General features: G+C 35.0%; 1 long non-coding RNA gene across 1 annotated transcript; it reads right to left on the bottom strand.

The window, feature by feature from the left end:
- Positions 1-618: 618 nt before the first annotated feature.
- On the bottom strand, positions 619-22,030 carry LOC134475578 (uncharacterized). Its single transcript, XR_010046749.1, has 3 exons — positions 17,896-22,030; positions 17,570-17,644; positions 619-819 (listed from the first exon to the last, which is right to left on the bottom strand). It is a non-coding gene; the product is annotated as an uncharacterized LOC134475578 (long non-coding RNA).
- Positions 22,031-22,279: the final 249 nt, after the last annotated feature.

Raw genomic sequence — 22,279 nt, 5'->3', positions numbered from 1 at the left:
ATTCCTGCCCCCCACTAGATGATTTTTTTATGACTGTCATTATTTCTGGAGTGAAATAGAATTTCAGTGTTTTTTTAATTTGTATTTCTCAAATGGCCAATGATATTGTACATGTTTTTCATATCTTAATTCACAACTTCAAATTCTTCATCTGGGAAAATTCTGTTCATTTCAGATGGCCATTTTTAGATTGAGTCTTTACATTTGTGGAGGGTGATTTTTTTGAGTTATTTATTCTAGACAATAGTCTTTTATCTGAGGAACAACTGGCAATTTCCCCCCACATTATGTGTGGTCTGTTCACTCTGTTAGTAGTTAATATAAAACAGATTTTTTGAAATATGAAGAAAATATTCAAATGGAAAGTGGAATTAGGGAGAGGAAAAGGAAGAAAGGGAAAATAAAATGAATGATGAGGAAAAAGAAAAAAATAGAGGCAAAGTTTTATAGATAGGGAGACACAGAGAAGTTGGAGGGTAGAGAAATGGGGAACAAAAAAGAATCTGTTTATATCATGTACAGGCACACATTTTCTATAATGAGTGTGATTGTTACATATACCTAAAATGTACCAATAAACAATTAAAGAAAAACATAAAATTCTCCACTAAACAAAACGGCAGAAATCATGCATCTTTTTATTGGTCATTGTCTGTTGCTAGGACACAATTCAAGACATTCACAAATTAAGTGAGGAGGAGTGCATTCTACTTCATAGTTTCAAAGGTGTCAGTCATGGATGGCTGGCTCCAAGGCAAAGACAGCTTGGTAGAGGGCAGAGGGCATGGTGGCATGATGAAACTGCTCACTTCCATGTACCTAGGAAGCAGAGCAGGAAAGAGTGTTGTCCTTCACTGTCATGCTGCGAGTGCCCACCACTACCGTCAGCTTGTTTGGTTATGAAAATAGTGATTAATGCTATGCCACTGTGATCCAATCTCTCCATGAGTAAATTAATTCAAGCAATTTATTAAGGTTAATTGGCACAATTTTTTTTTTTTTTTGGTTATCATGACTTGAACTCAGGACCTCACACTTGCCAGTCAGGTGCTACACTACTGAGCTAAATCTTGGCTGAATGATACAATCATTAAATTTTTTAATATTTAGTGTGGGTGGATATTTGGTATAGTGTTTATCTTAACTTTGCAAATGTGTTTTTTACTGTCTTTATTAAAATTTCTATGTCCAATTTCACAAAAACAGAGGTCTAGGACAGTGATCCCATTAAAATTTTCAGAAAGATTTTATGCATGGAATAAAATGATTAAAACAAATAATAGCATTTAGAAGTACAAAAAAACTCAACTGAACAAATTCTTTTCCTTTGGGGCAAAAGTAAAATGATTTTAACATAATTATCTAATAAAATTATTCTAAATTTGCAACTTGTATAAAGATGAAATTCTAAATATGGAAGTAAAAGTATTAATCTTACACAAATTAATAGCATTAAAAGTTTCTGTTGTGTTTTGATTTTTAAACTGTAAATATAAATAACACAGTTTCTGAAATAGAAGACAATTTATAACTAAAATTAAACCAAAATGAAAAATTTATAAACCTTGTGAAATAATAAAATAATTATACATAAACTTATTTAGCAAAGATCAATGCAATTTTGATGAACTGAAGAAATAAAAAGATTAGAAATTCTATTAGCTATAAACAGGAACTAAAACAAGATATGTGATTTAGATATCCAGAACAACATTCTTTAAATTAAAAAAAAAAAAACTTCAAATATTAAACATTAGAGAAATATACAGAACCAAGAACAAGGATACTTAACAAATACAAAAGAAGTTAAATGATTTTGGGACTCATTTGCACCAATTTGTGAAATGCAGACAAAAATTCTAGCAATTTACACATTTTTTTATTCATCATTTGCAAGTTTAGAATTTGGAGAATTGCTGAGCATTATAAGCGGTACTGAAAGCTATTACCTCTCCCCGTTCTGTACTCTAAAAATTTTTACCTTCATTCCTTAGTTTAAGTATTTAATTTCCTTAGTCTTAAGTATTTAGGAAAATTCATAATAGATCATATACTTTAATCCATCTAGTCCTTACCCAAATCTTTACTGTAAAAATTAGTATTCATCGAAGATCCCTAGAAGATGCAGAGTCTTTCCATCTGCTATCAATTCTTAATTTTAGTTTTGCTTTAAGATATAGCAATAGAAGACAGAGATGCTTATTTAAACCTTCTGCAGGTGTGCACTTAGGGATCTCTGGCATCATGCCATCAACCTATTTTGAGAGATGATAAGGTAAGCTACTCTGGAAACATGCTAATGTCTTTAGGATGCTGAGCAGTGTATCCACCTCTATATTACGGAGTGTCAGCTATCTCAGAATCCACTTAAAATATGCTATTGAGAAGTGCCTATGTGTACTAGTAGCTACTTAATAATTTTGATTATGAATAAAAATTTATTTTGTGCCTTAAAAATCTAATAAATAATACTCTGCCCATTACAGGTATTGTTAATTGCTTTTTTTTTTTTTTTTTTTTTTTTTTTATCAGTACCAGGGATCGAACTCATGACTGCCTGCTTGCAAGGCAGGTGCTTATGCCACTAAGCTAAATCCCCAGCCCCAATTGTTTTGTTTTCATAGCTTTTACTTTGCCACTATTCTGACTCTACAACTCTAATATTTTTCTGCCCTTATTTTTTATTCCCTATTTCTTCATTTTAAAAAACATTTGTCTCATTATATGATATGCTTAATCAGAAGCCATGAACATTTTTCAGAATGTCAAAATAAAAATGAAATAGGCTGAAACAATCAAGTATTAATACAGATACTTGAAACAAGAAAGTATAATTCCCAACCCAATTCTGTAACAATGTATGGTTTTATTCTGTTATATACAGAGTCTGATCGAATCTGCTGAGTCTCTAAAATGGTTTATTCTGAAATGTTTGGATCTAAAATTGTTCCCCTTCTCAAAGGTTTTATTGTATATATGAGCATTTGCTTAAAAATATGCACTTTCTTTATGTGACCTATTGTTACATTTTATATTGGTATCCCCATTTAGAATAGAGATTCCATTCTTTTACAATTGTAAGTCTATGGTTGTTATGTCTTATATACATTTCTCCTCAAGACTGCATTCCTTCAGAAGTGCAGCTGAATCATGGGTGTGATAACTGGGTTAAACAACTGATTGGTTTAGCATAATTCTGGGTGCAGATAAGGAGAAGCCCCACCCTGGGTGGGGATTAGACCAATTGATGGGCTATTAGCCTGAATGAAACAAAAAGAGAAAGCAAGGCTAACTGATGGGTACTAGCTGCCTGCTAAGCCATGAACTGCTTCTCCTCTCCCATGTCCTTCTGCTGTGCTGTCCCTCTTGGGACAGCACAATACACAATAGTCAGCTGACTACACAATAAAACCCATACAGAATGTGAGTTACAGTCAACTTCCTCCTTTTACTTATGGGTGTCAGGTATTTTGTCTCAGCAATGAGAAAGTAACTAAGACAATTCATTTTCTATGTGGAAAAGTGAGAAATATGCATAAAATACAAGGATGTGTGAGAATTCCTTACACAGAGACAAAGAAGCAGCATACTTAAAATGAGGTTAACAGAGTTGGGAAAGATGTCTATAAATCTTTTTCACAATGGTCCATCTTATTGTCTTCCATGCAGTAAAGACTTAAGATACCAAATCCTGAGCCGATAGGCTGTGTGTTTTAATATTTAACAAAGCTCTTTAATTGAATACAGTTATCAATAACCAATAAAGCAATATTTAGGCATTATGGTTTAAAATGTCCATACCATAAATATATAACTAAGGAAAGCAAGTAATGCTTCACACAAGAATTAGAAATTCCAAAGCTATAGATTAAAATATTTTATGAAAACTAATAGTAATACTACAGGGAAATTGTATAATTTTTCTAAGTTTACCAAAAATATATATTTACTTTATGTCAGTCTTTCAGATGCTTTGTAGTATCAAAATATAAAGTGTGGGAAATAGTTGTCTTTGCTTTGAATAGCAAATATTTGCAGAATCTCAAATTTTAGAGAAAACAGTATATCTAAAATGAATATTATACATTCTAAATAAGTGTACAATACACAAGTTCAACTTTAACAAACACAGTTATTTAGAAGAAAATTTTGATTATAACTTTCAGTGTTGCTTTTAATAAAATCTCAATTACAGTAACTATTGATGAATTCTATCTTTTGTGAAATCTTGCAAAATATAATTTAATATGCAAAGATTTTCCTGAATTTGTCTTGTTTTTATTTAAAGCTCTTAAATAAAAAGACATAGTTCTTTAAAAAAAAAAAGACATAGTTCTTATTGTTATTATATGACTACCCTCAAGGGAAATATACGAAACTCATTTACTTTAAAAATAAAATTTTAATAATTGATTTATATTAAATGAAGGGAGTGAGAACTTGGGGAAAAGAGTTTTGTTTTTTCTTTTTTGTGCTTTCTGTTGACAAAAGATAGGTGTGTTCTTGATGAAAATAGACATGATGCTTTAAAATTATATTTTAAAATGTAGGTCATAAAATTTCTAAACTAATGTTGTTTTTATACATTATCTGGCTCATATAAGAAGCAGTTTAATTTTAATAATATTCAATTAGTTATTAAACCCATACAAATCCACTGTCTCTACAATCTTTTCTACTCCCCTAGGAACCAAGTTTCCCCAGGAGCCCTTGAGGGTCACATTTAAGCCATATCCAAACTTCGTAACTAAAAATGATTTTTTTCCACAAAGAAATGCATTCTAGCTTGAATAAATAATCTCCATCTTATTGGACAGACTTGATTATCTATTCTTACATATAAATTGAATTTTAAAATATAATTTTACTTGGTTCTGTCATATTATGTGCTTTTGGGATCTGGTCAATAATGTAAGAATGTCCTCATCATAAACAATTGAACAAGATGATGTGCATATATAAGATTGTTGCTTCCACTCAATGATATTTTCTAAATAATTATTGAGAAAATATTAGTGGTTGTGTGTTATAATCAAGACTGAACAATTAGTCACACAATTAGAATATCTGAGACAATGTCACCATAATTTTTATGAAACAGATGAATCTGAATGTGTGAATTTTATGAATCATAATTACACTCGTATATCTATGCCTCAGGTTGGGTCCTGAAAGCCACCCTCACATGGCAGTGTGTTAAAGACGTATTCTCATAGTCCCCTGCTTGGTGACTGGAAAGTGGAAACTTTAATAGGTGCTTTTCCCTGGGACTTATAACCTATCACACCACAAAGAGCAAAAGAGACAAAAGAATATTGCCTGAAATTTCCAAAACTGTGAGCAAAAATCAATGTTTTCCTTGTTTGTTTGTTGCCTTTTTTTCTGTTATTTGTAACAGCAATAGAAAGCTGACACACTTTATTAAGTGCATATGGTATATGAATAATTTTAATGCATGGATTTTTATCATCATTGATAAGGTTATCATTTATATAGATTTTTGTTAGACATCAAGCTTCTCAAAGAAAGATATTATGTCTTGTTTACATCCATGTTTACTGTCCCTAATCTGTTGTACCATAACATACTACCCAATAGGTGAGTATTTCTAATTTTCATTTTCACAATACAGTAACATATACTTAAAATTGGGTGCATAAATGCCTTTTGACATCCTGTGGATGTTAAGTAATAGTTGAATGAAAGTGTGATGCATTCAAATAAAACTAGAGAAAGACCCTAAGATTTCCTCCTATCTATATTGCCACTTTTATTTACCTTTCTCTTGGAAGTTTTTACTGAGTCATCTGCCATATTCTTGTCACTGAAACACTGTTTAGAAATTACTATCCCATTATATTAGGTTTCTATGTGTCTCAAAATAGAAAGGTAATTTCATCTACTTTTGTTCCCCAAGGTACTTACTCTTGTGTTAGATACGTATCAAATATCTCCAGTCTTATTGGATCAATGCATGTTTGAATGAGATCTTGACAATAATGGTAAGTTATTCAAAACTTATGAAGCTAATGCAAATTTGCAAGTTTACTGCTTCCATTTAATGATAATATGTTTACGTATTTGTTGAGAAAATACTGTGCAGGTGTGCTATAATCAAGATTCACAGCAAGTAGTTCTTTAATGAGAGGATTTGAGGAAATGTCTTTCTTTTTAATGAAGCTTTCAAACGATAAACTTTTGTGTCCAAACAGAGGAAGTCTGAGACTTTTCAAGGATGGGAGGACTCTGAACAGGCATCTGTCGTATCTTCACAAAGACTGACAGGATGCTCGATTTATTTTATAATATTTAATACATGTTTTTAAAAGATGCAGTTGCAGGATTTGGGTGCTTATTTTAAAACATATTCATTATTAATATTAAAAGCAAGATCAACCCTTAATGACATCAATTCAGAAGTATTATGTTTGTTTTCTTCAGGTTGTCAAAATCGAAAACCTAATTTTCTATAATAATTCATAATTACTTCATCTTTTCATTCCATCTGGAGGGTAATCAACATATAAGCATCAGAACCAGCTGCTGCCCCAGTTATGGGGCATCTGCCAGGAGTGACCTGGGCTCTTTTACAGCAGTAGAAACCCCAGAAAATCCTCAAGCAGAAAGAGAAGTGGTACAAGTACAAACAGAACTTCCTTTTACCCAGCATTTTCATTCTTTGGGATTTAGGGATCTTTGATCCCCTTGTCTCATTTTTCACATGCATGCTTTTATAACTAAGCAACGCTTAGGAAATTCCTAATTTACATGGGAATAATTCATACAATTACTTAGATGATATAGATGTAACCACCTATGAAAAATTGCATTTGCTTTCAAACACACACTTAAGAATATCAAAACTACTGTATACATGAGACAGAAAAGTTAAAAATGTATCTGTCAAGGACTATCCAGTTATAAAAGTATATTGGTCATAAATATTCTTATAGATAGTTTGGAAAATGATAGTATTACATAAATGATTGTGAATTTTTGCTTACATTCATAATTAACCATATACAAAAGTCAATTTGCTTTGACTCTATAATATTGTTGTCTTTGGTATAAAAATGGCAAACATGCTATTTTTCAGTTGAAAGGTTAAAGATAATTATTGTTGAGCTTAGAAGTCAGGCATTTTACCTCATGTCAGCTACACTTTATATCATCAGTGTAAGCAGGTTTTTAGCATTTTCATTTTTCAAAGCAAGAGATTAACTTGTACTAAATTAGGCAACTCATTATTTCTGCTGCCTGTTAATCTCATGTTTTCCTACTAAATTACTTTTGGGTTTTTTAAAATAATATCAGCATCATTACTCATTTTAATCCCATAGTTTCTATGCCAAAAGGATATTCCAGATAGAATTGCTTAAAAATAACATAAAAGCTCAAGCAGTTATTAATATTGTTAAGAAACACATTTGGAATAGTTGTAAAAAATAATAACTTCTGAATTCAGCATTTGAGCTATTGACATTTGCTTTTCATTTGGCTTGTCTTAAATGCTTTGCTTATTTTTTAAGATATTTCCAGGATTTTAATTGTATTTTATAGCCTGGCTTCAAATATATTCTCCCTATTTCCTTTGTGTAATGTGCTTCCCAGCAATGAAGGCTGTATTAGAAATATTGAGAAAAGTGTTATCATCTTCCAAAAAATTCTTTATATTAAAACTATGATGAAATGTATTTCCTTTTATGTTTTACTTTCAATTTGAGTTTCAGTGGACACTTCACTAAAATTAGGAATTTCAAGGAAATATTTAATCTTCAAAATCTGCCATATGTTCTGTAAATTAAAATTCCATAATTAAAATAAACTAAGCCTGCTTTCTTCAGCCCCATGTCTTCATGATGCTTAGGAGAAATATCAGATAAATGGTTTTCATACTTTTGGTTGAAATTTTCCTTAGTCAAATGATATTAAGTACTGTGTTATAATTCTAAAATTTATGAGTAAAATATTCTTTAATTTGAAAATAATAAAAACAGTATATTTAATTTTAGATTTATTTTAAAATGTACCAAACATTATCACAATTTTAATAGGTTTGTTATAAATTCTGTCCTAGCAAATCTCTACTACTGTCTCTTCAGATCCTTTTCCCCCTAATTGTATTATCGTATATAACTTTGTAGCTATTCCTATGCCTCCAACAATGTCTTCTTCAAAAAGTCCTATAGATTAGTGTACCTATTGTTTTCCGCTGGTCTTTAGATTTATTACTCAATCTCCTCTGGAAAAGTTTTAACTCGGAAGATGTTATATTTCTCTCAGTCACTTCAAATATTTCCCTATACCAATTTTACATTTTTATGTGTATTCAGTTTTTCAAAACCATAGAAATTATTCTGACAGGTTAAATTCAAACGGCTCTTATTCAAATTTAAGCCATCTCTGAATAATCTTGTTTCCTTATCCACAAGCTATTTTGATTAATAACACTCCTATTATTGTTGAACTTAACTCCCCAAAAGAGATGCCAAAGTCCTAACCTTCAAGGACTAAGGGATACAAATTTATTTGAAAAAAGGTTTGAGATTGAAGGATTAGTTAAAATGGGGTCAGGCTGGAGTGTGGTTAATTCTTAATTGACATTGGTGGAGACTTTATGAGAAGAGGGAAATTGGGACACAGACGTACAGACAGCAGCCTTTGGTCATGCAGTATGATACGCTATGTCGACAGCTTTATGATAACAGAGGCATAGTTCCCAAACCATTTACAAACCAAGGAATGCCAACAATCACCAGGAAAAACCAAAAGGTGGAAGGTCCAAGGAAATGTTTTCTTCCCAGGGTTCCCAGAAAGTATGCTCTGTTAGACCTTTGAAATTCTAGCCTTTAAAATCCTGGAAGACCAACATCTCTTGTTTGAGCTTCCCAATTTGCAGAACTCTGTTTCTAAAACTCCCGAAGCTTAATGTCCAATCATCTTTTAATTATAAGTCAACTGGATCCCTCACAATAAATAAAATTCCAAATACTCTTAATTCTGTACTGACCGTAATGGTTATAGCTTTCCTTAATACATAGCTGTTATCCTATCTTCAGTCCAATTCTTTATTACATCTTATATAAGAAGGTAGAAAGAATTGATGCATCAATTACATCAGTTGTCTGAACTCTCTACTAGTGCCTGGTCCTACATTCTTGTGTTATGCAACTTTCTTCATGATTTTGGACTCCATCAATAAGGATGTTTAAAGTCACTAGAATGTAGGTGATCATTATTCAGTCTTAAATTTGGGGCCTAAATTTTGGGACTATCATTATAAATATATGCATATGCTAAGGTTCTTGGGGATGAGACATACTACTCAATCACCTCCATCCTCCATAACTGCAAATTACTCATCTAAAGTCAACATGAGGTGGTAGAGATCAGGAAACTGCTTCTCAGCTGAACAAGACATATTTGTGTGCTGCATTATTTTAGGTTAAATAAATCCTTTTTTGTTTCTTTTGATACTTTACATGTAATTGCACTCATTGTCTGTCTATCTGTCTCATTATTATTATTATTTTTTTTTTTTGGAAACGTGGTCTTGTTAAGCTTCTAAATTACCCAGCTGAATTCAAACTTATGATCCTCCTGTCTCAGATTCTTAGAGTCCTTGCATGATAGAAATGTATAAACACAGCCTCCAAAGAATCTCTGATTCTATGAAATCCCAGATGGAGGGAAAATATGATAAGGCAAACGTATTTGTGAGTTGAAAATATTAAAATATGGTTTTGTTGCTTTAGAGATTTGTTTTTAAGTACAATGATGCACCCATGAGACAATGATGTATCACAAAACTGTTGCCTCATAAATAAAGCTAAGAATATAATGGAAACTTATCCTTTAAGGGAACCAAATTAGGAAGCTTAACATCAAGAAATAGTGCCAGGAAATGCTTTATATTACATAGTGTTCGACAAGTCTATACCTATGAGGTTAGAAAAATTAAATTATTTATGATAATGTCAATTGTTGTACACTGAGATATCAATTTGGATTATAAATTCATGAGTGTATGATAATGTATTGCTTAGTAAGCAGACTCTCTCTCTCTCTCTCTCTCTCTCTCTATATATATATATATATATATATATATATATACATATATGCTTGTGTATCGGCATCAAAGAAACATATGCCTCCAGCTATTATGGTTGTTCTTTTTTTAAAAATTTTAAACAGAACAAAGGAAATCATAAAACAGTTTCAAACTGCCTGATAAGGGAGAAATGAGCAACACATTATATACTATTACATTCACAGTAGCTGTTCAGAGTAAAAGACATAGGCATGAGAAGAAGCTGGGAAGATGACAGATCAGTAAGCAGCAAAATGAAGAGCCTCTCTGAGAGAAACAGCTCAGGTGCTGGAATAAAGCATCCTGGAGAAAGCCAGATGGAAAGAGATAGATCCTCTTGACCCAGGAAGAAACTAAAGGGGGAAAGGAAAAAAGAAAACCTTTGACAAAGGCTATAGCCAGATGTGTTCTCACTGGAGCTGGTCCCTTTGTATGAAATGCTACTGGAATCCTAAGACATGTGATCACAGTGAAGATGGGGGTTGGCAAGCCTGAGGGCCTCAGTGGTAGGACACAGTCATGGAGGGGAGCAGCAGAGGAGAAAACATGACTCAGCTTGGAGATCTGTACCAGCTTGCAGTGAGTGTGGGGAAATCAGTCCCCCTGCGTGAGTCGGCAATTAGCCAGGACACATTTTGGAGTTGAGCAGGATAAGCTCAAAACCAGAACTGCAGCAACTTCAATCAGCCACTCCTAGCACAGAGAAGACTGGTGAGAATTTCTTTGATGGAGTCCTGCCCCTGTGTGTGATCCAATAGCCAAGGACAAGGTCTCCCTGAAGCTATAACTAACCGGCACCATACGCAAGGCATATACTAACATGGTGAAGACTCCGAGTGGTTGACCAGCTCAGAAGGGAGAAGCCAGCCTGGTCCACCCCTGTTTGTACTTCAGTGGTCATTTGCAGACTGGGAAGGGTAGCAATCCATGGCCAGAATGCTTCAGAGTAATCGTAGCCAATAAAGGAAATGCCAGGGGTCCCCATTATCTACTCATCTGGAAGAAACCAGAAACATGACAAGAGGGAGAAACAAAAGGAAGTCTCCAGCCTCCAACCAAAACAGTACTGGCCCAGGAGAGGTATACACAGGACAGATTGGGCATTGCACACCTGTGGTATCTGTATAAGCAGCATCTGACATAAAGAATGATCTTCGTTACATTATAAAAGCACTCAAAACTGAAATTCTAATACATGTAAATGAAAATATGAGAAAAATAATAAAATAAATGCTAAGCACTATCAAGAAGACACAAATGGAAGAATGAAGGGGCATAGAAAAGGGAGAGAATCCTTCAATGAAGAATATTTTAAAACTCTAAAATACATGAAACAGATTCAAAGAGACTACAAGGAAATTAAAAAGTACATTGAAACCTGGCAAAACTGCTTGAAAGAAATTAAAGACAGACTTTCAAACCTTGAAGACAGGTTTGTAATGTGTGATCATGAAAGGAAAGATCTCATAAAAATTAACAAGGAACCAAGAAGTAACAATACAAAGACTAGAAGATGACAAGAGGAACTATAACCTAAGGGGAAAAAAATTGTGAGTGAAGAATCAGGGGTAAATACAAATTAAATACAAAGACTATTTACAGAAATAATCAAAGAAAACTTCCCACGCATAGGAAAAGGAAATTATATTCAGATATATGAGGCATACAGAACTCCAGTCAGTTATAAACAAAATAGATGTACACCCAAACATATAATAAAGACCCCAAAAATTCAAGACAAGAACAGAATTCTAAAAGCTGTCAGAGAAAAGAAACAGATCACCTATAAAGGAAAACCTATTGGAATCATGACAGCCTTCTTGATACAAACCATCGACTCAAGAAGAGATTGGAGTGAAGTATTCCAAGCCCTGAAAGAAAATAACTTCCAACACAGGTTGATGTACCCTGCAAAACTATCTCTCAAAATTAGTGGAGAAACAAGATGCTTCTGTGGCAAAGTCCAACAGGGGGAGTTTGTGACCACCAATCCAACCCTACAAAAACTACTTGAGGACATTCTAGAGGGAGATTTAAAAAGACCATGGTTTCAGGAACAGCAGCACAGAGGGCTCACTGAACAGAGCAGACAGTGGAATGAAGGGGAAAAGTACACAACCAATGGCAGAAAAATAGCATGGCAGAGAAGAGGCAGAGAAAGTTGGCCATAATCACTAACATGGTTGGCCTTAATACACTGATAGAAACATAGACAGAATGGACCAGGAGATAAGGTCCATTAAGATGCTCTATATAAGAAATATGTTAATCTGAAAGAAGGTTTATAGACTAAAAGTAAATTTGAGAAAATAATGCTCTATGTAACAGGGAACCATCAGCTGCAGATTGGCTGGAAGGGCATAACACGTTTATACAATGGAGAACTACACAGCTATAAAGAAGGAAAACCTTGAGTCACTTGTAGATAAATGGACACAATTTAAGACCAATCTCAGGAGTAAAAAGTTTCAGGACCACTTAGGTAAATAGTGGGTGGCCTCCCTAACCTAAAAACTAAAGGAGTTAGTGGGATACAAAATGTACAATATATGCTGAGAAGGTAAAAAGGGAGGAGTTGTCTAAATAGGGAAGGCAGAAGTCATTGTTAATCTTTTATCATGATTGAAACCCATATTTCTTTCATCACTCTGTTTAGTTTGGTTATATTCTGTTTCAGTTTGCTTACTTGTACTAGATTTTAGGGCAAAGCCAACTATTCCAAAGATAGCAGGATATACTATGATAACCATTGTAAATTTCTTATTAACAATCTGAATCTCTATATTACTTTCACTGTCTTATTTTGACTGATTTTATTTGAATATGTCTTGTTTGACTGCTTTCTTGTCTTGACTGATTTTATTCAAATCTGTTATGTTTGACTCATATATGTGGATATATCAACTCGGAGATTATTGGCAACTACTCTGAAGGCAATAAAATTCACTATGATATACATGCTGGTTAGACTATTACCCTCTTTTGAAGTCCTATAATGTCTCCAATGTTTGTTTTTATTAATTTTGTTCCATACTGTTATATTCAATTTTATTATACCTGTTGATATGGACAATTATCTCAAAGATAACAAGAGCCATCATGGTAACCACTATAGATCACCTTGTATTATGATTTTAATTATATACTATGTCCACCCTTTTGTTTTGAATGATCACATTTTTTTCTCATTTGGCTTTATTCTTTAAAAAAAAAAAAAACATAGGCATGAAACATTGTCCATTATAAGTCATAAATCAGAAAATAAAAAAATTAAGAAGAAATTTATATTTTTATTATGATAGAATTATTTATGTAATTTAACTCAAAATGTAACATGTATATAATACATACACATAATTCTCAATTAAACTTTGAATTTTTCACATCGCCACATAAGACCACTTTACATTTAATTAGATTTCTTCACTTAGAAATGTATTGGATAAATTTGAGTCATTCATACAAAAATGTATGCACTTTGAGACCTCAGTGCTAATTGAAGGAAATTAGACACTACATATTTTCAACCACTTGAGAAACTCAAAATATGACAAATTTGGGGGCAAATTAAAAGATAGATGATAGGAATCAGAGAGACTGGTTATGTGGAAATAGGAAAGGATTTTGAGGTTGAGAGACTCAGTAAATGGAATGAAGTTATGACACATAAATATATCAGTCCACCATGGTGAAGGCACATATTTCTTTCTGACACTTAGTCATGGGTTTGATTTTCTAGTCGTGTAAATATGGTACATTTTTGGATGACTGGTATAGAGACACATGCTTATAATCCCAGAATTTGGAAATCTGAGGCAGGAGGATTACCATGAGTTTAAGGCCATACTTGGCTGCATATTGAGTCCAAAACTAGCCTGAATTATATTGCAAGCCCTGCCTCAAAATGGACAAATAAAAGTATGTTTCATTTCTAAAACATGAGAGCCTTGGAAACCAACTGATATTTTTCATATTTTGACAAATACAAACTGAAAAAATAACACAAACATCTCCCTTTTTCTTGTATATGTGGCACTATAAGCAGTGCAGACTTTGTGGAATTGAATGTGCATTCTTTCATTCTTTCAACATATTTCTCTGCCCATTGCTTTATATGATTTAAATATAACTGATTCAAGTACGTGGTTCAAATTAAATGCAAGTGAATTCTGCTATATTTAGTTAATAATGACAATTTCAATAAATAAAGCTTTGCTTAGTTATACTCCAACCATATAGTACAGTGACCCAAGAAGTTTGTTTTACTGAGTTAATAATCAAAGGGAGCATTGTTTTCTTTAAAAAAAGTAATGGGTAATAAATAGGACAAAAATAGAGCAGTCACAATATCTTTACATCACTTTAAATAAATATACTTTGAAATAGTCTTTAGTTGACCAAGCATGCTTAATATTTACCTAGATGTTGATAAATGTGTGTTATGTAATTAGTTAGAAATTGATATATCGGAATATTTAACATCTAATTCTGGTACTGTGATTTATCAATATTTCATGTGAAAAATATGGATATGTGTCATGTCATTTTCATTTTATTTATAAACACTGAAAAATGTGTTAAATCAAATAAAAAGTTTAGCAGCTTAAAAAATAGCGATTGCTACATTAAATAATTTAAAACATATCCCCCTTTACTGTTTCATTTTTTAAAAATGAATTTTACTGTGTATACTTGAAGTTCACAACATTTTATAAGAGGCATACATGTGGAAACTATACTGAGTGAAATGGATGAACAAAACCATCTTTACACATAATAATATATTTTGTGATAAAAACTGCTAAAATCTACTTAATAAAAAATCTCTATAATTAACTTGTGTTCTTCTCAAGCTTCATTACTTATGTATCTGCAACTTTGTATTCTTTGACTTATAGCTTCCCATTTCTTCCATTCACTCAACATACGAGATCCTGCCATAGTTTCACATGCTTAGCATATTTCACTTAGCATAATATCCTCAAGGTCTATGCATATGATAAATTGCAGGTTCTCTTTTAAGACTGAGTAATATTCCATTGTGTATACATATGACATTATCTATTCTGTATACTTATACTATCACTTATTTGTTAGTTCAGTGGTTTTTATATCTTAGCAATTGTGAAAAATGCTGCAACAAACACAAAGTTTACTCATATTTACAGTTAGAAATGTCATCTCTTTTACCTGAAAGAGATCTGGTGTGCACCTTGTAGATATCTACATCTAGAACTGCTAGGACATGGTAGTTCTATTTTCAATTTTTTAAAGTCCTCTGTGCTATTTTCCATGGTGTTTGCACTAGTCTACATTCCCAACAGTGAGCTAGGTTCCCTCTTTCCCACACCCTCACCTATATTTGCTACATGTTGTCTTTCTGCCAATAGCATCCTTATCCTTAAATGTGAGGAAATATTTTACAGTGCTTTCAATTTGCATTAGCCTAATGACAGGGGATAGCAAACATTTTTTCATGTATCTATTAGGCAGTTTTATGTCTTCTTGAGAGAAATGTTTGTTCAGGTTCTTAGCCCATTTTTAATCAGGTTTTCTGCTTTTGAGATTAAAAATTTACTTTTGATGAAAAACTTCAATAACATTTCAACAAAGATGGTATAGATATAAATATGATATCAACTTTTACTGATATTTTTCTCTCTAGTGAGCACATCCTTGTTTTCTCTTCATAAAATATCATTTTTCCTAAGTTAGGTCAAACATTAATTTGCAATATAGCAAAAAAAATTTTAATATGTCTCACTTAAGAGAAGCAGCATATAGTTAATTAGGCTCATGATATATATGACTCTGATGACTCAGGTCTTGTCATATGAATCATGTCAGTACAGCTCCAAGAGCTCCATGAGTTTTAGACTCAGATAACTTATTATTCCTATTTTCATGCTTTACCAGTGATGCAACAATTCCACACAGGTGTCTCTTTTTTCTCATATTATTTTTAAAAAAATCTAACATATGTTTCAAATGAAACTTAAATGAAATAAAACATTCAAAATTAGCTACTTAATAATTGCTTCAGAATACAAATTCTAATTCTTTCCTAAACTTCCTATGGCAAAAGACCTCAGATCTAATCAAAACATATAAACCCATTCTGGAGCTCCCTAAGGAGTGGTGTTCATTTCCTTGCTTCCACAGAACTGTGTGCTGATTTGGGTCAGGCCTCTCTGTAGCAATGGAAACAAAAGACTTTTTTTCTCTTCCTCTAACATGTACACATCCTACATCCTCACAGCAGCATTCCTCTATCCAACTTTCCATTCTAGGTGTCTCAAATATTTGAGTTTGTGTACTTTGTGCACCATTGTATTGGAACTAAAATATGAATAACTCTGCCCAAAGAAATTTATATCAAGATTTGCCTTTTTCTAAAAAGAATGTTAAATATAAAAACTAAAGCAAAAACTAAAGCAATATTTTATTAACCTTAGTTGACTGCCTGAATTATATTTTATTTTTAATTATTGAGTGAAAGGATAATATTTTTAATGTTATCATGCAGAGTCAATGATTTAAACTATGATTGGTTATCATTCATTTTCACTTACTTTTCTAGATATTTTATTTTTATTTTAATAATCTTCAATTATTAAAATGGGGAAAAGATTCAATTATATAATTTTAATCACAGAATTATTCTATATCTGAATATTAATAATTAGAATAGTTTGTGGAGACTTGTAATTAATAGCTATCAGATATTATCTATATTCTCAATATGATATTCCAATCGTTATGAACTGAAATTGATTAGAGAAACAATTTATTATACACACTGAAGAAAATTGGTACATGTGAACCTAAAGTTGACACATGTGATAATGTTAAATCTTTCTTATAACATGCAATTTTACACACATAGAATAATCAAAATAATACTGACTCCACATACTATAAAATGATAGAAAATGTATATTATTTATAAGAAGCATACAATTTTTTACACAAACGGAAATTAGACAAGCAGATTATGCTCTCTAAATTTTTTTCATCTGAAATGAATTTCTGAGGATCCATCTATATTTTACTAGACTATTTCTGTCATTAAAGAATGTTCACTGGCATTTTCTGAAATGGAGCAATGCCTATTTCATGGAACATGGCCTATGAAAGTTGAGAAATTACGATTGTGTTTTCATTCAACTCTGATTTTGTTTCTCATGCTAACAAAATGGGCAAACTATTATCAGGCAAAAAGTTGGGACTGGCAGAGAAGAGGAAAATAGGTACCTACCCACTAATATAGAGATTGAGCTCATAGAATTTAGAAGTACCACATATATTCAAGATCATTTATTTAATTAGTTTATTATAACAAAAACATCCCTAGTCTTAATGGCATTCTTCATTGCTGGTACAAAATACCCAACACCCACTGTCTTAATTACTTTTTACTCGTCATTGAGACAGAATATCTGATGCACCAAGTTGGGAAAGGAAAGATCTATTTCTTACATTTTTTGGAGGTTTCATTCCATACTCAGTTGGCTCCAAGGCAGGGTGGCATGGCTGGGCTGCAGTCCATGGCAGCTGCAAACAGCAAGGAGGAAACAGGCAAGAGACAGCAAGATATACCTTCTTCCTGCCATTACATCACATCCTGGCTCCAACCCTATGTGGGTGTAGCACTGACACCATCAATCCAAGCACTAGACAGTGAACCAATCACAAATGCACAATGCACATGCATTAGGCCTGGGGGCCACAGACATAAACTATGACATTCCACCCCGACCCCCAGGATTCATGTACATGAGTTATACAAAAGACATTTAGTCCACCTCCAAGAGTTGCTGAAGTCCTCACAGTTTCAGCATTGCTCAAATGTCCAAGTTCCAAGTCTCCTCCAACATCTATGGCAAATTCTTAACTGCAACCCCCTGTACAAATGAAACAAGGTTAAACATTTCTGAAATGCCAAGGCACAAGATAAGCATTACCATTCTGAAAGTTACAAACAGGGGCATATAAAGCATTGGAAATAAAGGAAGTCCAACATCCAACAGGATGAAGTTTCATGCTCAGCATTTGAAGCAGTCTGGTTGCAAGCTCCAAAAGGCTTGGATGATTCCACCCCCATGGCACTTCCAGGGATTTAAGCTCCTGCAGCTTTTCTCTTAAATCCTCTCTGCTCACTTTTTGTAGCTTTCCTTGGATGATCCACTTTCCTGGCTTTTCCAAACTTCTGAGGTCTCCACTGCACTTTGGCCTCACCCTTACATCCTTACATATTGCCCTTTCAGAGGCACACTGCTTGGCCTCCCAGGCCCTTTACAATCGGAAGCCATCTTACAGGTGGAAGCCATCTTACCCTCAGAATTTGTGCATTTTTCTTGCATCTAAAATCAGCACCTTGTGGATGCTGCCAAGGTTTGCTGCCATCTCGAGCAGTAGCCAGGTTTTTTCTCTCTTCTCTATAGGGATTGATTGCCTGGATCACTGGGCTCTGTGAACATGATTGTGATTCTCTATGTTGCCACCATTCTGGAGCCTCAATTGGCTGCTACCATTTTGGAACCTCATGTGGCCCCTGGTACCATTCTGGAACATGGTGCTCTGCAGCTTACTCTTCTGAGCAAATTCCTTCACTTTTGCAGTTTTGAAATTGCAAAGGGTGGGGACCCAATGTTTTCTGGGATGCCCTGGGGCCATGATTTTTATCTCTCAGTTTCTCCTCAGCAATCAAATTCTCCACTCTGTCTTTTCTGGAATTTTCTTTCTGGCCAAACTCACAGTGCTGTAAATTATGCTAGTGGGCTCTTTGCTCTTGATTTGCAACATAAAGCTGGCTAAAAGGCCCCAACAATAGCTACGCCACAGCCTCAACATTCGATTTCATGGAAATTTCCTTTTCCAGATTAATCAGTCCATTGTTCTTTGTTTCAGTCTCAGGCAAAGTCTCTGGCCATGAGCAAAATGCAGACAAGCTTTCTGCCAAGCCATAACGCACTTCATAGTGAGTCCATGATGCAGTTCTTCTGCCCAGCAGAAAGATCCCAGGCCTGGTCTTTACCATGAGGCTTTCTATTTCTTCAGAGCTCTGACCAGAATCTCCTCTACAGATCAGTGTAAATTGCTCCATCTCTATGTATCCAGGTGACATATCTGAACCATTCCAAATTCTGACAAGCCATTTCCAAAGCCTCTCAAAAAACATGGTCAGGTAGAGTCTCAGCAAATGAAGCCCACTCTCAATATCAAATTCGGTCTTAGTTCTGTTTTACTCATCACTGAAACAAAATACCTGATGCACCAAGTTGGGAAAGGAACGGTTTATTTCTTACAGTTTTTGGAGTTTCAGTCCATACTCAGTTGTCTCCAAGACAGGGTGGCATGGCAGGGGCTCAGTTCATGGAAGCTGCAAATGGCAAGGGAGAAACAGGCAAGAGAGTACAAGACACACCTTCTACCTACCATTAAATTACACCCTGGCTCCTCCACCTTGTGGAAGTAACACTGACACCATCAATCCAAGCACTAGACAATGAACCAATCACAAATGCACAATGCAAATGAACGGGGCCTGGGTGTCACAGACATAAACCGTGACACCCACAATTGAAATAAGGGGAGTTTTATTTTGGTTTATAGTTTCATAAATCTCAGTCCACACATAGTTAGCCAGCTTCGCGGGAAAAATGGTGTAATGGGAGAGCTGCTCATGCTTGGCAGGCAGGAGCCATTGAGAGTAAAATGTGGGAGGAACTGTATACACTCTTGCCTCTATCTGGCAAGAACAGGGTTTTATTACAACTCAGGGAATCCCCATCATTAATGCTCCCCTTATCCTAAAACTTCTAGAGGCAGCCCAACTTCCAAAGCAGGCAGCAGTTATTCATTGTAGAGGACACCAAAACTCTACAGATCCTATTGCTCAAGGCAATGCCTTTGCAGATTCACAAGCAAAGTGAGCTGCAAAGGGCCCTGCCCTTCTCATCTTCTCCCATAATTCCAAACAGTCTACCTCAGCCTAATTATTCACCAGAACAGTTACAGCTACTTCATAAACCAGATTACACACAAAACACTCAGGAATGGATTTTTCAGGGATCTAAACTTGTTCTCCCACACTAACAGGCCTTAGACATCATCACTGACTTACACAACTGTATTCATATAGGATCATAGGCCTTATACAAACTCTTAGCCCCAATAGTCACACACACTTCTCTAAAAGCTACCATTCTTAAGATTACTCACACCTGTTATCTCTGTGCTAGGACCTCTCCTCAGGGACATGTGGCACCCCCTTCCTTTCCTACCCATCAGTTTCGAGGACACACCCCTGGTCAGGACTGGCAGATAGGTTTTACACACATGCCCTGCCACAAAACTCTCAAATATCTTCTCACCTTTGTTTGTAACTTTTCAGGATGGATAGAAGCCTTTCCCACAACCAGGGAAACTGCTGATGTAGTTACCAAAGTCATGTTACAAGAAATCATTCCAAGGTTTGGTCTACCTCAGAGTATTCAGTCAGGTAATGGTCCCGCCGTTATTTCTCAGATCACTGAACAGGTATCCTCAAGCTTACACATCCTCTGGCACCTACACATCCCATATCATCCACAATCTTCAGGGAAAATGGAAAAGGCAAATGGCCTCATAAAGACACACCTTACAAAACTCACTTTAGAACTACACCAACCTTGGCCTCAACTTTTGTCCTTAGCCTTAGCCACACTCAGGGCACTTCCCCGGGCTCCTACTTTCTTAAGTCCTTTTGAACTTATGTTTGTATTCTTACTCCATAATCATCCTACTCCCCAAAATCTCTCTCCCCTTGCTGACTATGTTCCAGTCCTCTCCTTCCTCTGACCCTTGTTGCTACAACATGTTGATCTCTGCCTTCCACAACCCTCTGGAGAAGCCAAACCAGATCCTCCCATATCCCCAGGAGATCTAATTTATCTGAAATGTTCTAAATCCACAGGACTTACAACCAAGGTGGAGTGGCCCCTATCTGGTCTACTTGGCTACCCCTACAGCGGTCAAAGTTGCTGGACTCCCATCCTGGTTTCACATCACTCAGACTAAGAAGTGCCTTCCCAGCCCTAAATCTGATCATTCTGAGTGGTCATCTCATCTTCTGTTGCCCACCCATCTCTGTTTCATGAAGGCCTCACAGCCACAGTTAACAGGCTAAGTCATGGTTTGTTATCCACTTTGGTTCCTAATTTCTTACGTTCTATTAATGATAATTTTTACAGCAGGACTCACGACAGTCTTTCCTAAAGACTCCCACATCATGCTTAAGATAATCTTCATAATATTCTATGTGATGACTGTAGCAGTTCTTTCTACCCTCAGCTGTCTGGTTAAACATGACATCCCTGAAAGCTTAAGCCCTTACCTTCCCTATACTGGTACCACTTCCCTGCTCCCCCTATTTTTTCCAGTTCAACTCCTGAACCAGAGACAAGTTTTATACACCTACCCTCTTAACTTTTATGCTTTCAGATGGGGGAGTAATCACCTCTCATAACTTCACTCCTCCAAACCTCACACTTATTTTTCAGAATTCTACCTCACCGTGACAATGATCCTACCTCAACGTCGTCCTGATATAATGACATGTCTAAATCAAAGGCACCTTTTCCTTTACCTCACCTGGGTCCTTAAATATGACAGTGCCATGCCTCCTCATGACATCTCGTCTCTTTGTTTTTCCAATCTAACATACGTGCATTCACCAGTGAAGTTGTCCTGGCACCAGCGTCTATCTGGGCATCAACTATCATTGCATCAACTTCCCTAGACCCTAGTACAGCATCCCCTGCCAGCATTAAGTAGTTAAAGAGAGAAATCTTTGCCCCTTTTCATAATAATAGTCATAAGATGGGATATGAAAGGGTTTTGGCCCAGACAAGACACTGTAGCCAGTGAAGCCTTACAGGTAGAAGCAAGGAGCTCCTATCTCACCCACCCCTAGGAATTTACCTGTGATTCCATCCTCCCTGCCCCTGGGAAGTTACCTATGGCACCAAACCTAGGACTACCCATGGGCTACCCGTGCATCCCTGATGCCCCTTTAGATTCCACCCCAAACCGAGGCTACTTACATATCTGCCACGCCACATGTCCACCAGAGAGAAAGCCAGACTCCAGCGGTTGGGAATCTGGCTTTTGGTTTTCTCTCCCCGTGTTCTCAGAATAAAGGCCTCT

The sequence above is a fragment of the Cavia porcellus genome, unplaced genomic scaffold, assembly GCF_034190915.1.
Source record: "Cavia porcellus strain 051 isolate PalLab524CR breed Dunkin Hartley unplaced genomic scaffold, mCavPor4.1 scaffold_4, whole genome shotgun sequence".
NCBI lineage: Eukaryota > Metazoa > Chordata > Mammalia > Rodentia > Caviidae > Cavia > Cavia porcellus.
Note: the sequence above shows the minus strand (reverse complement) of the source record. Positions and strands in the feature narration are given on the sequence as shown.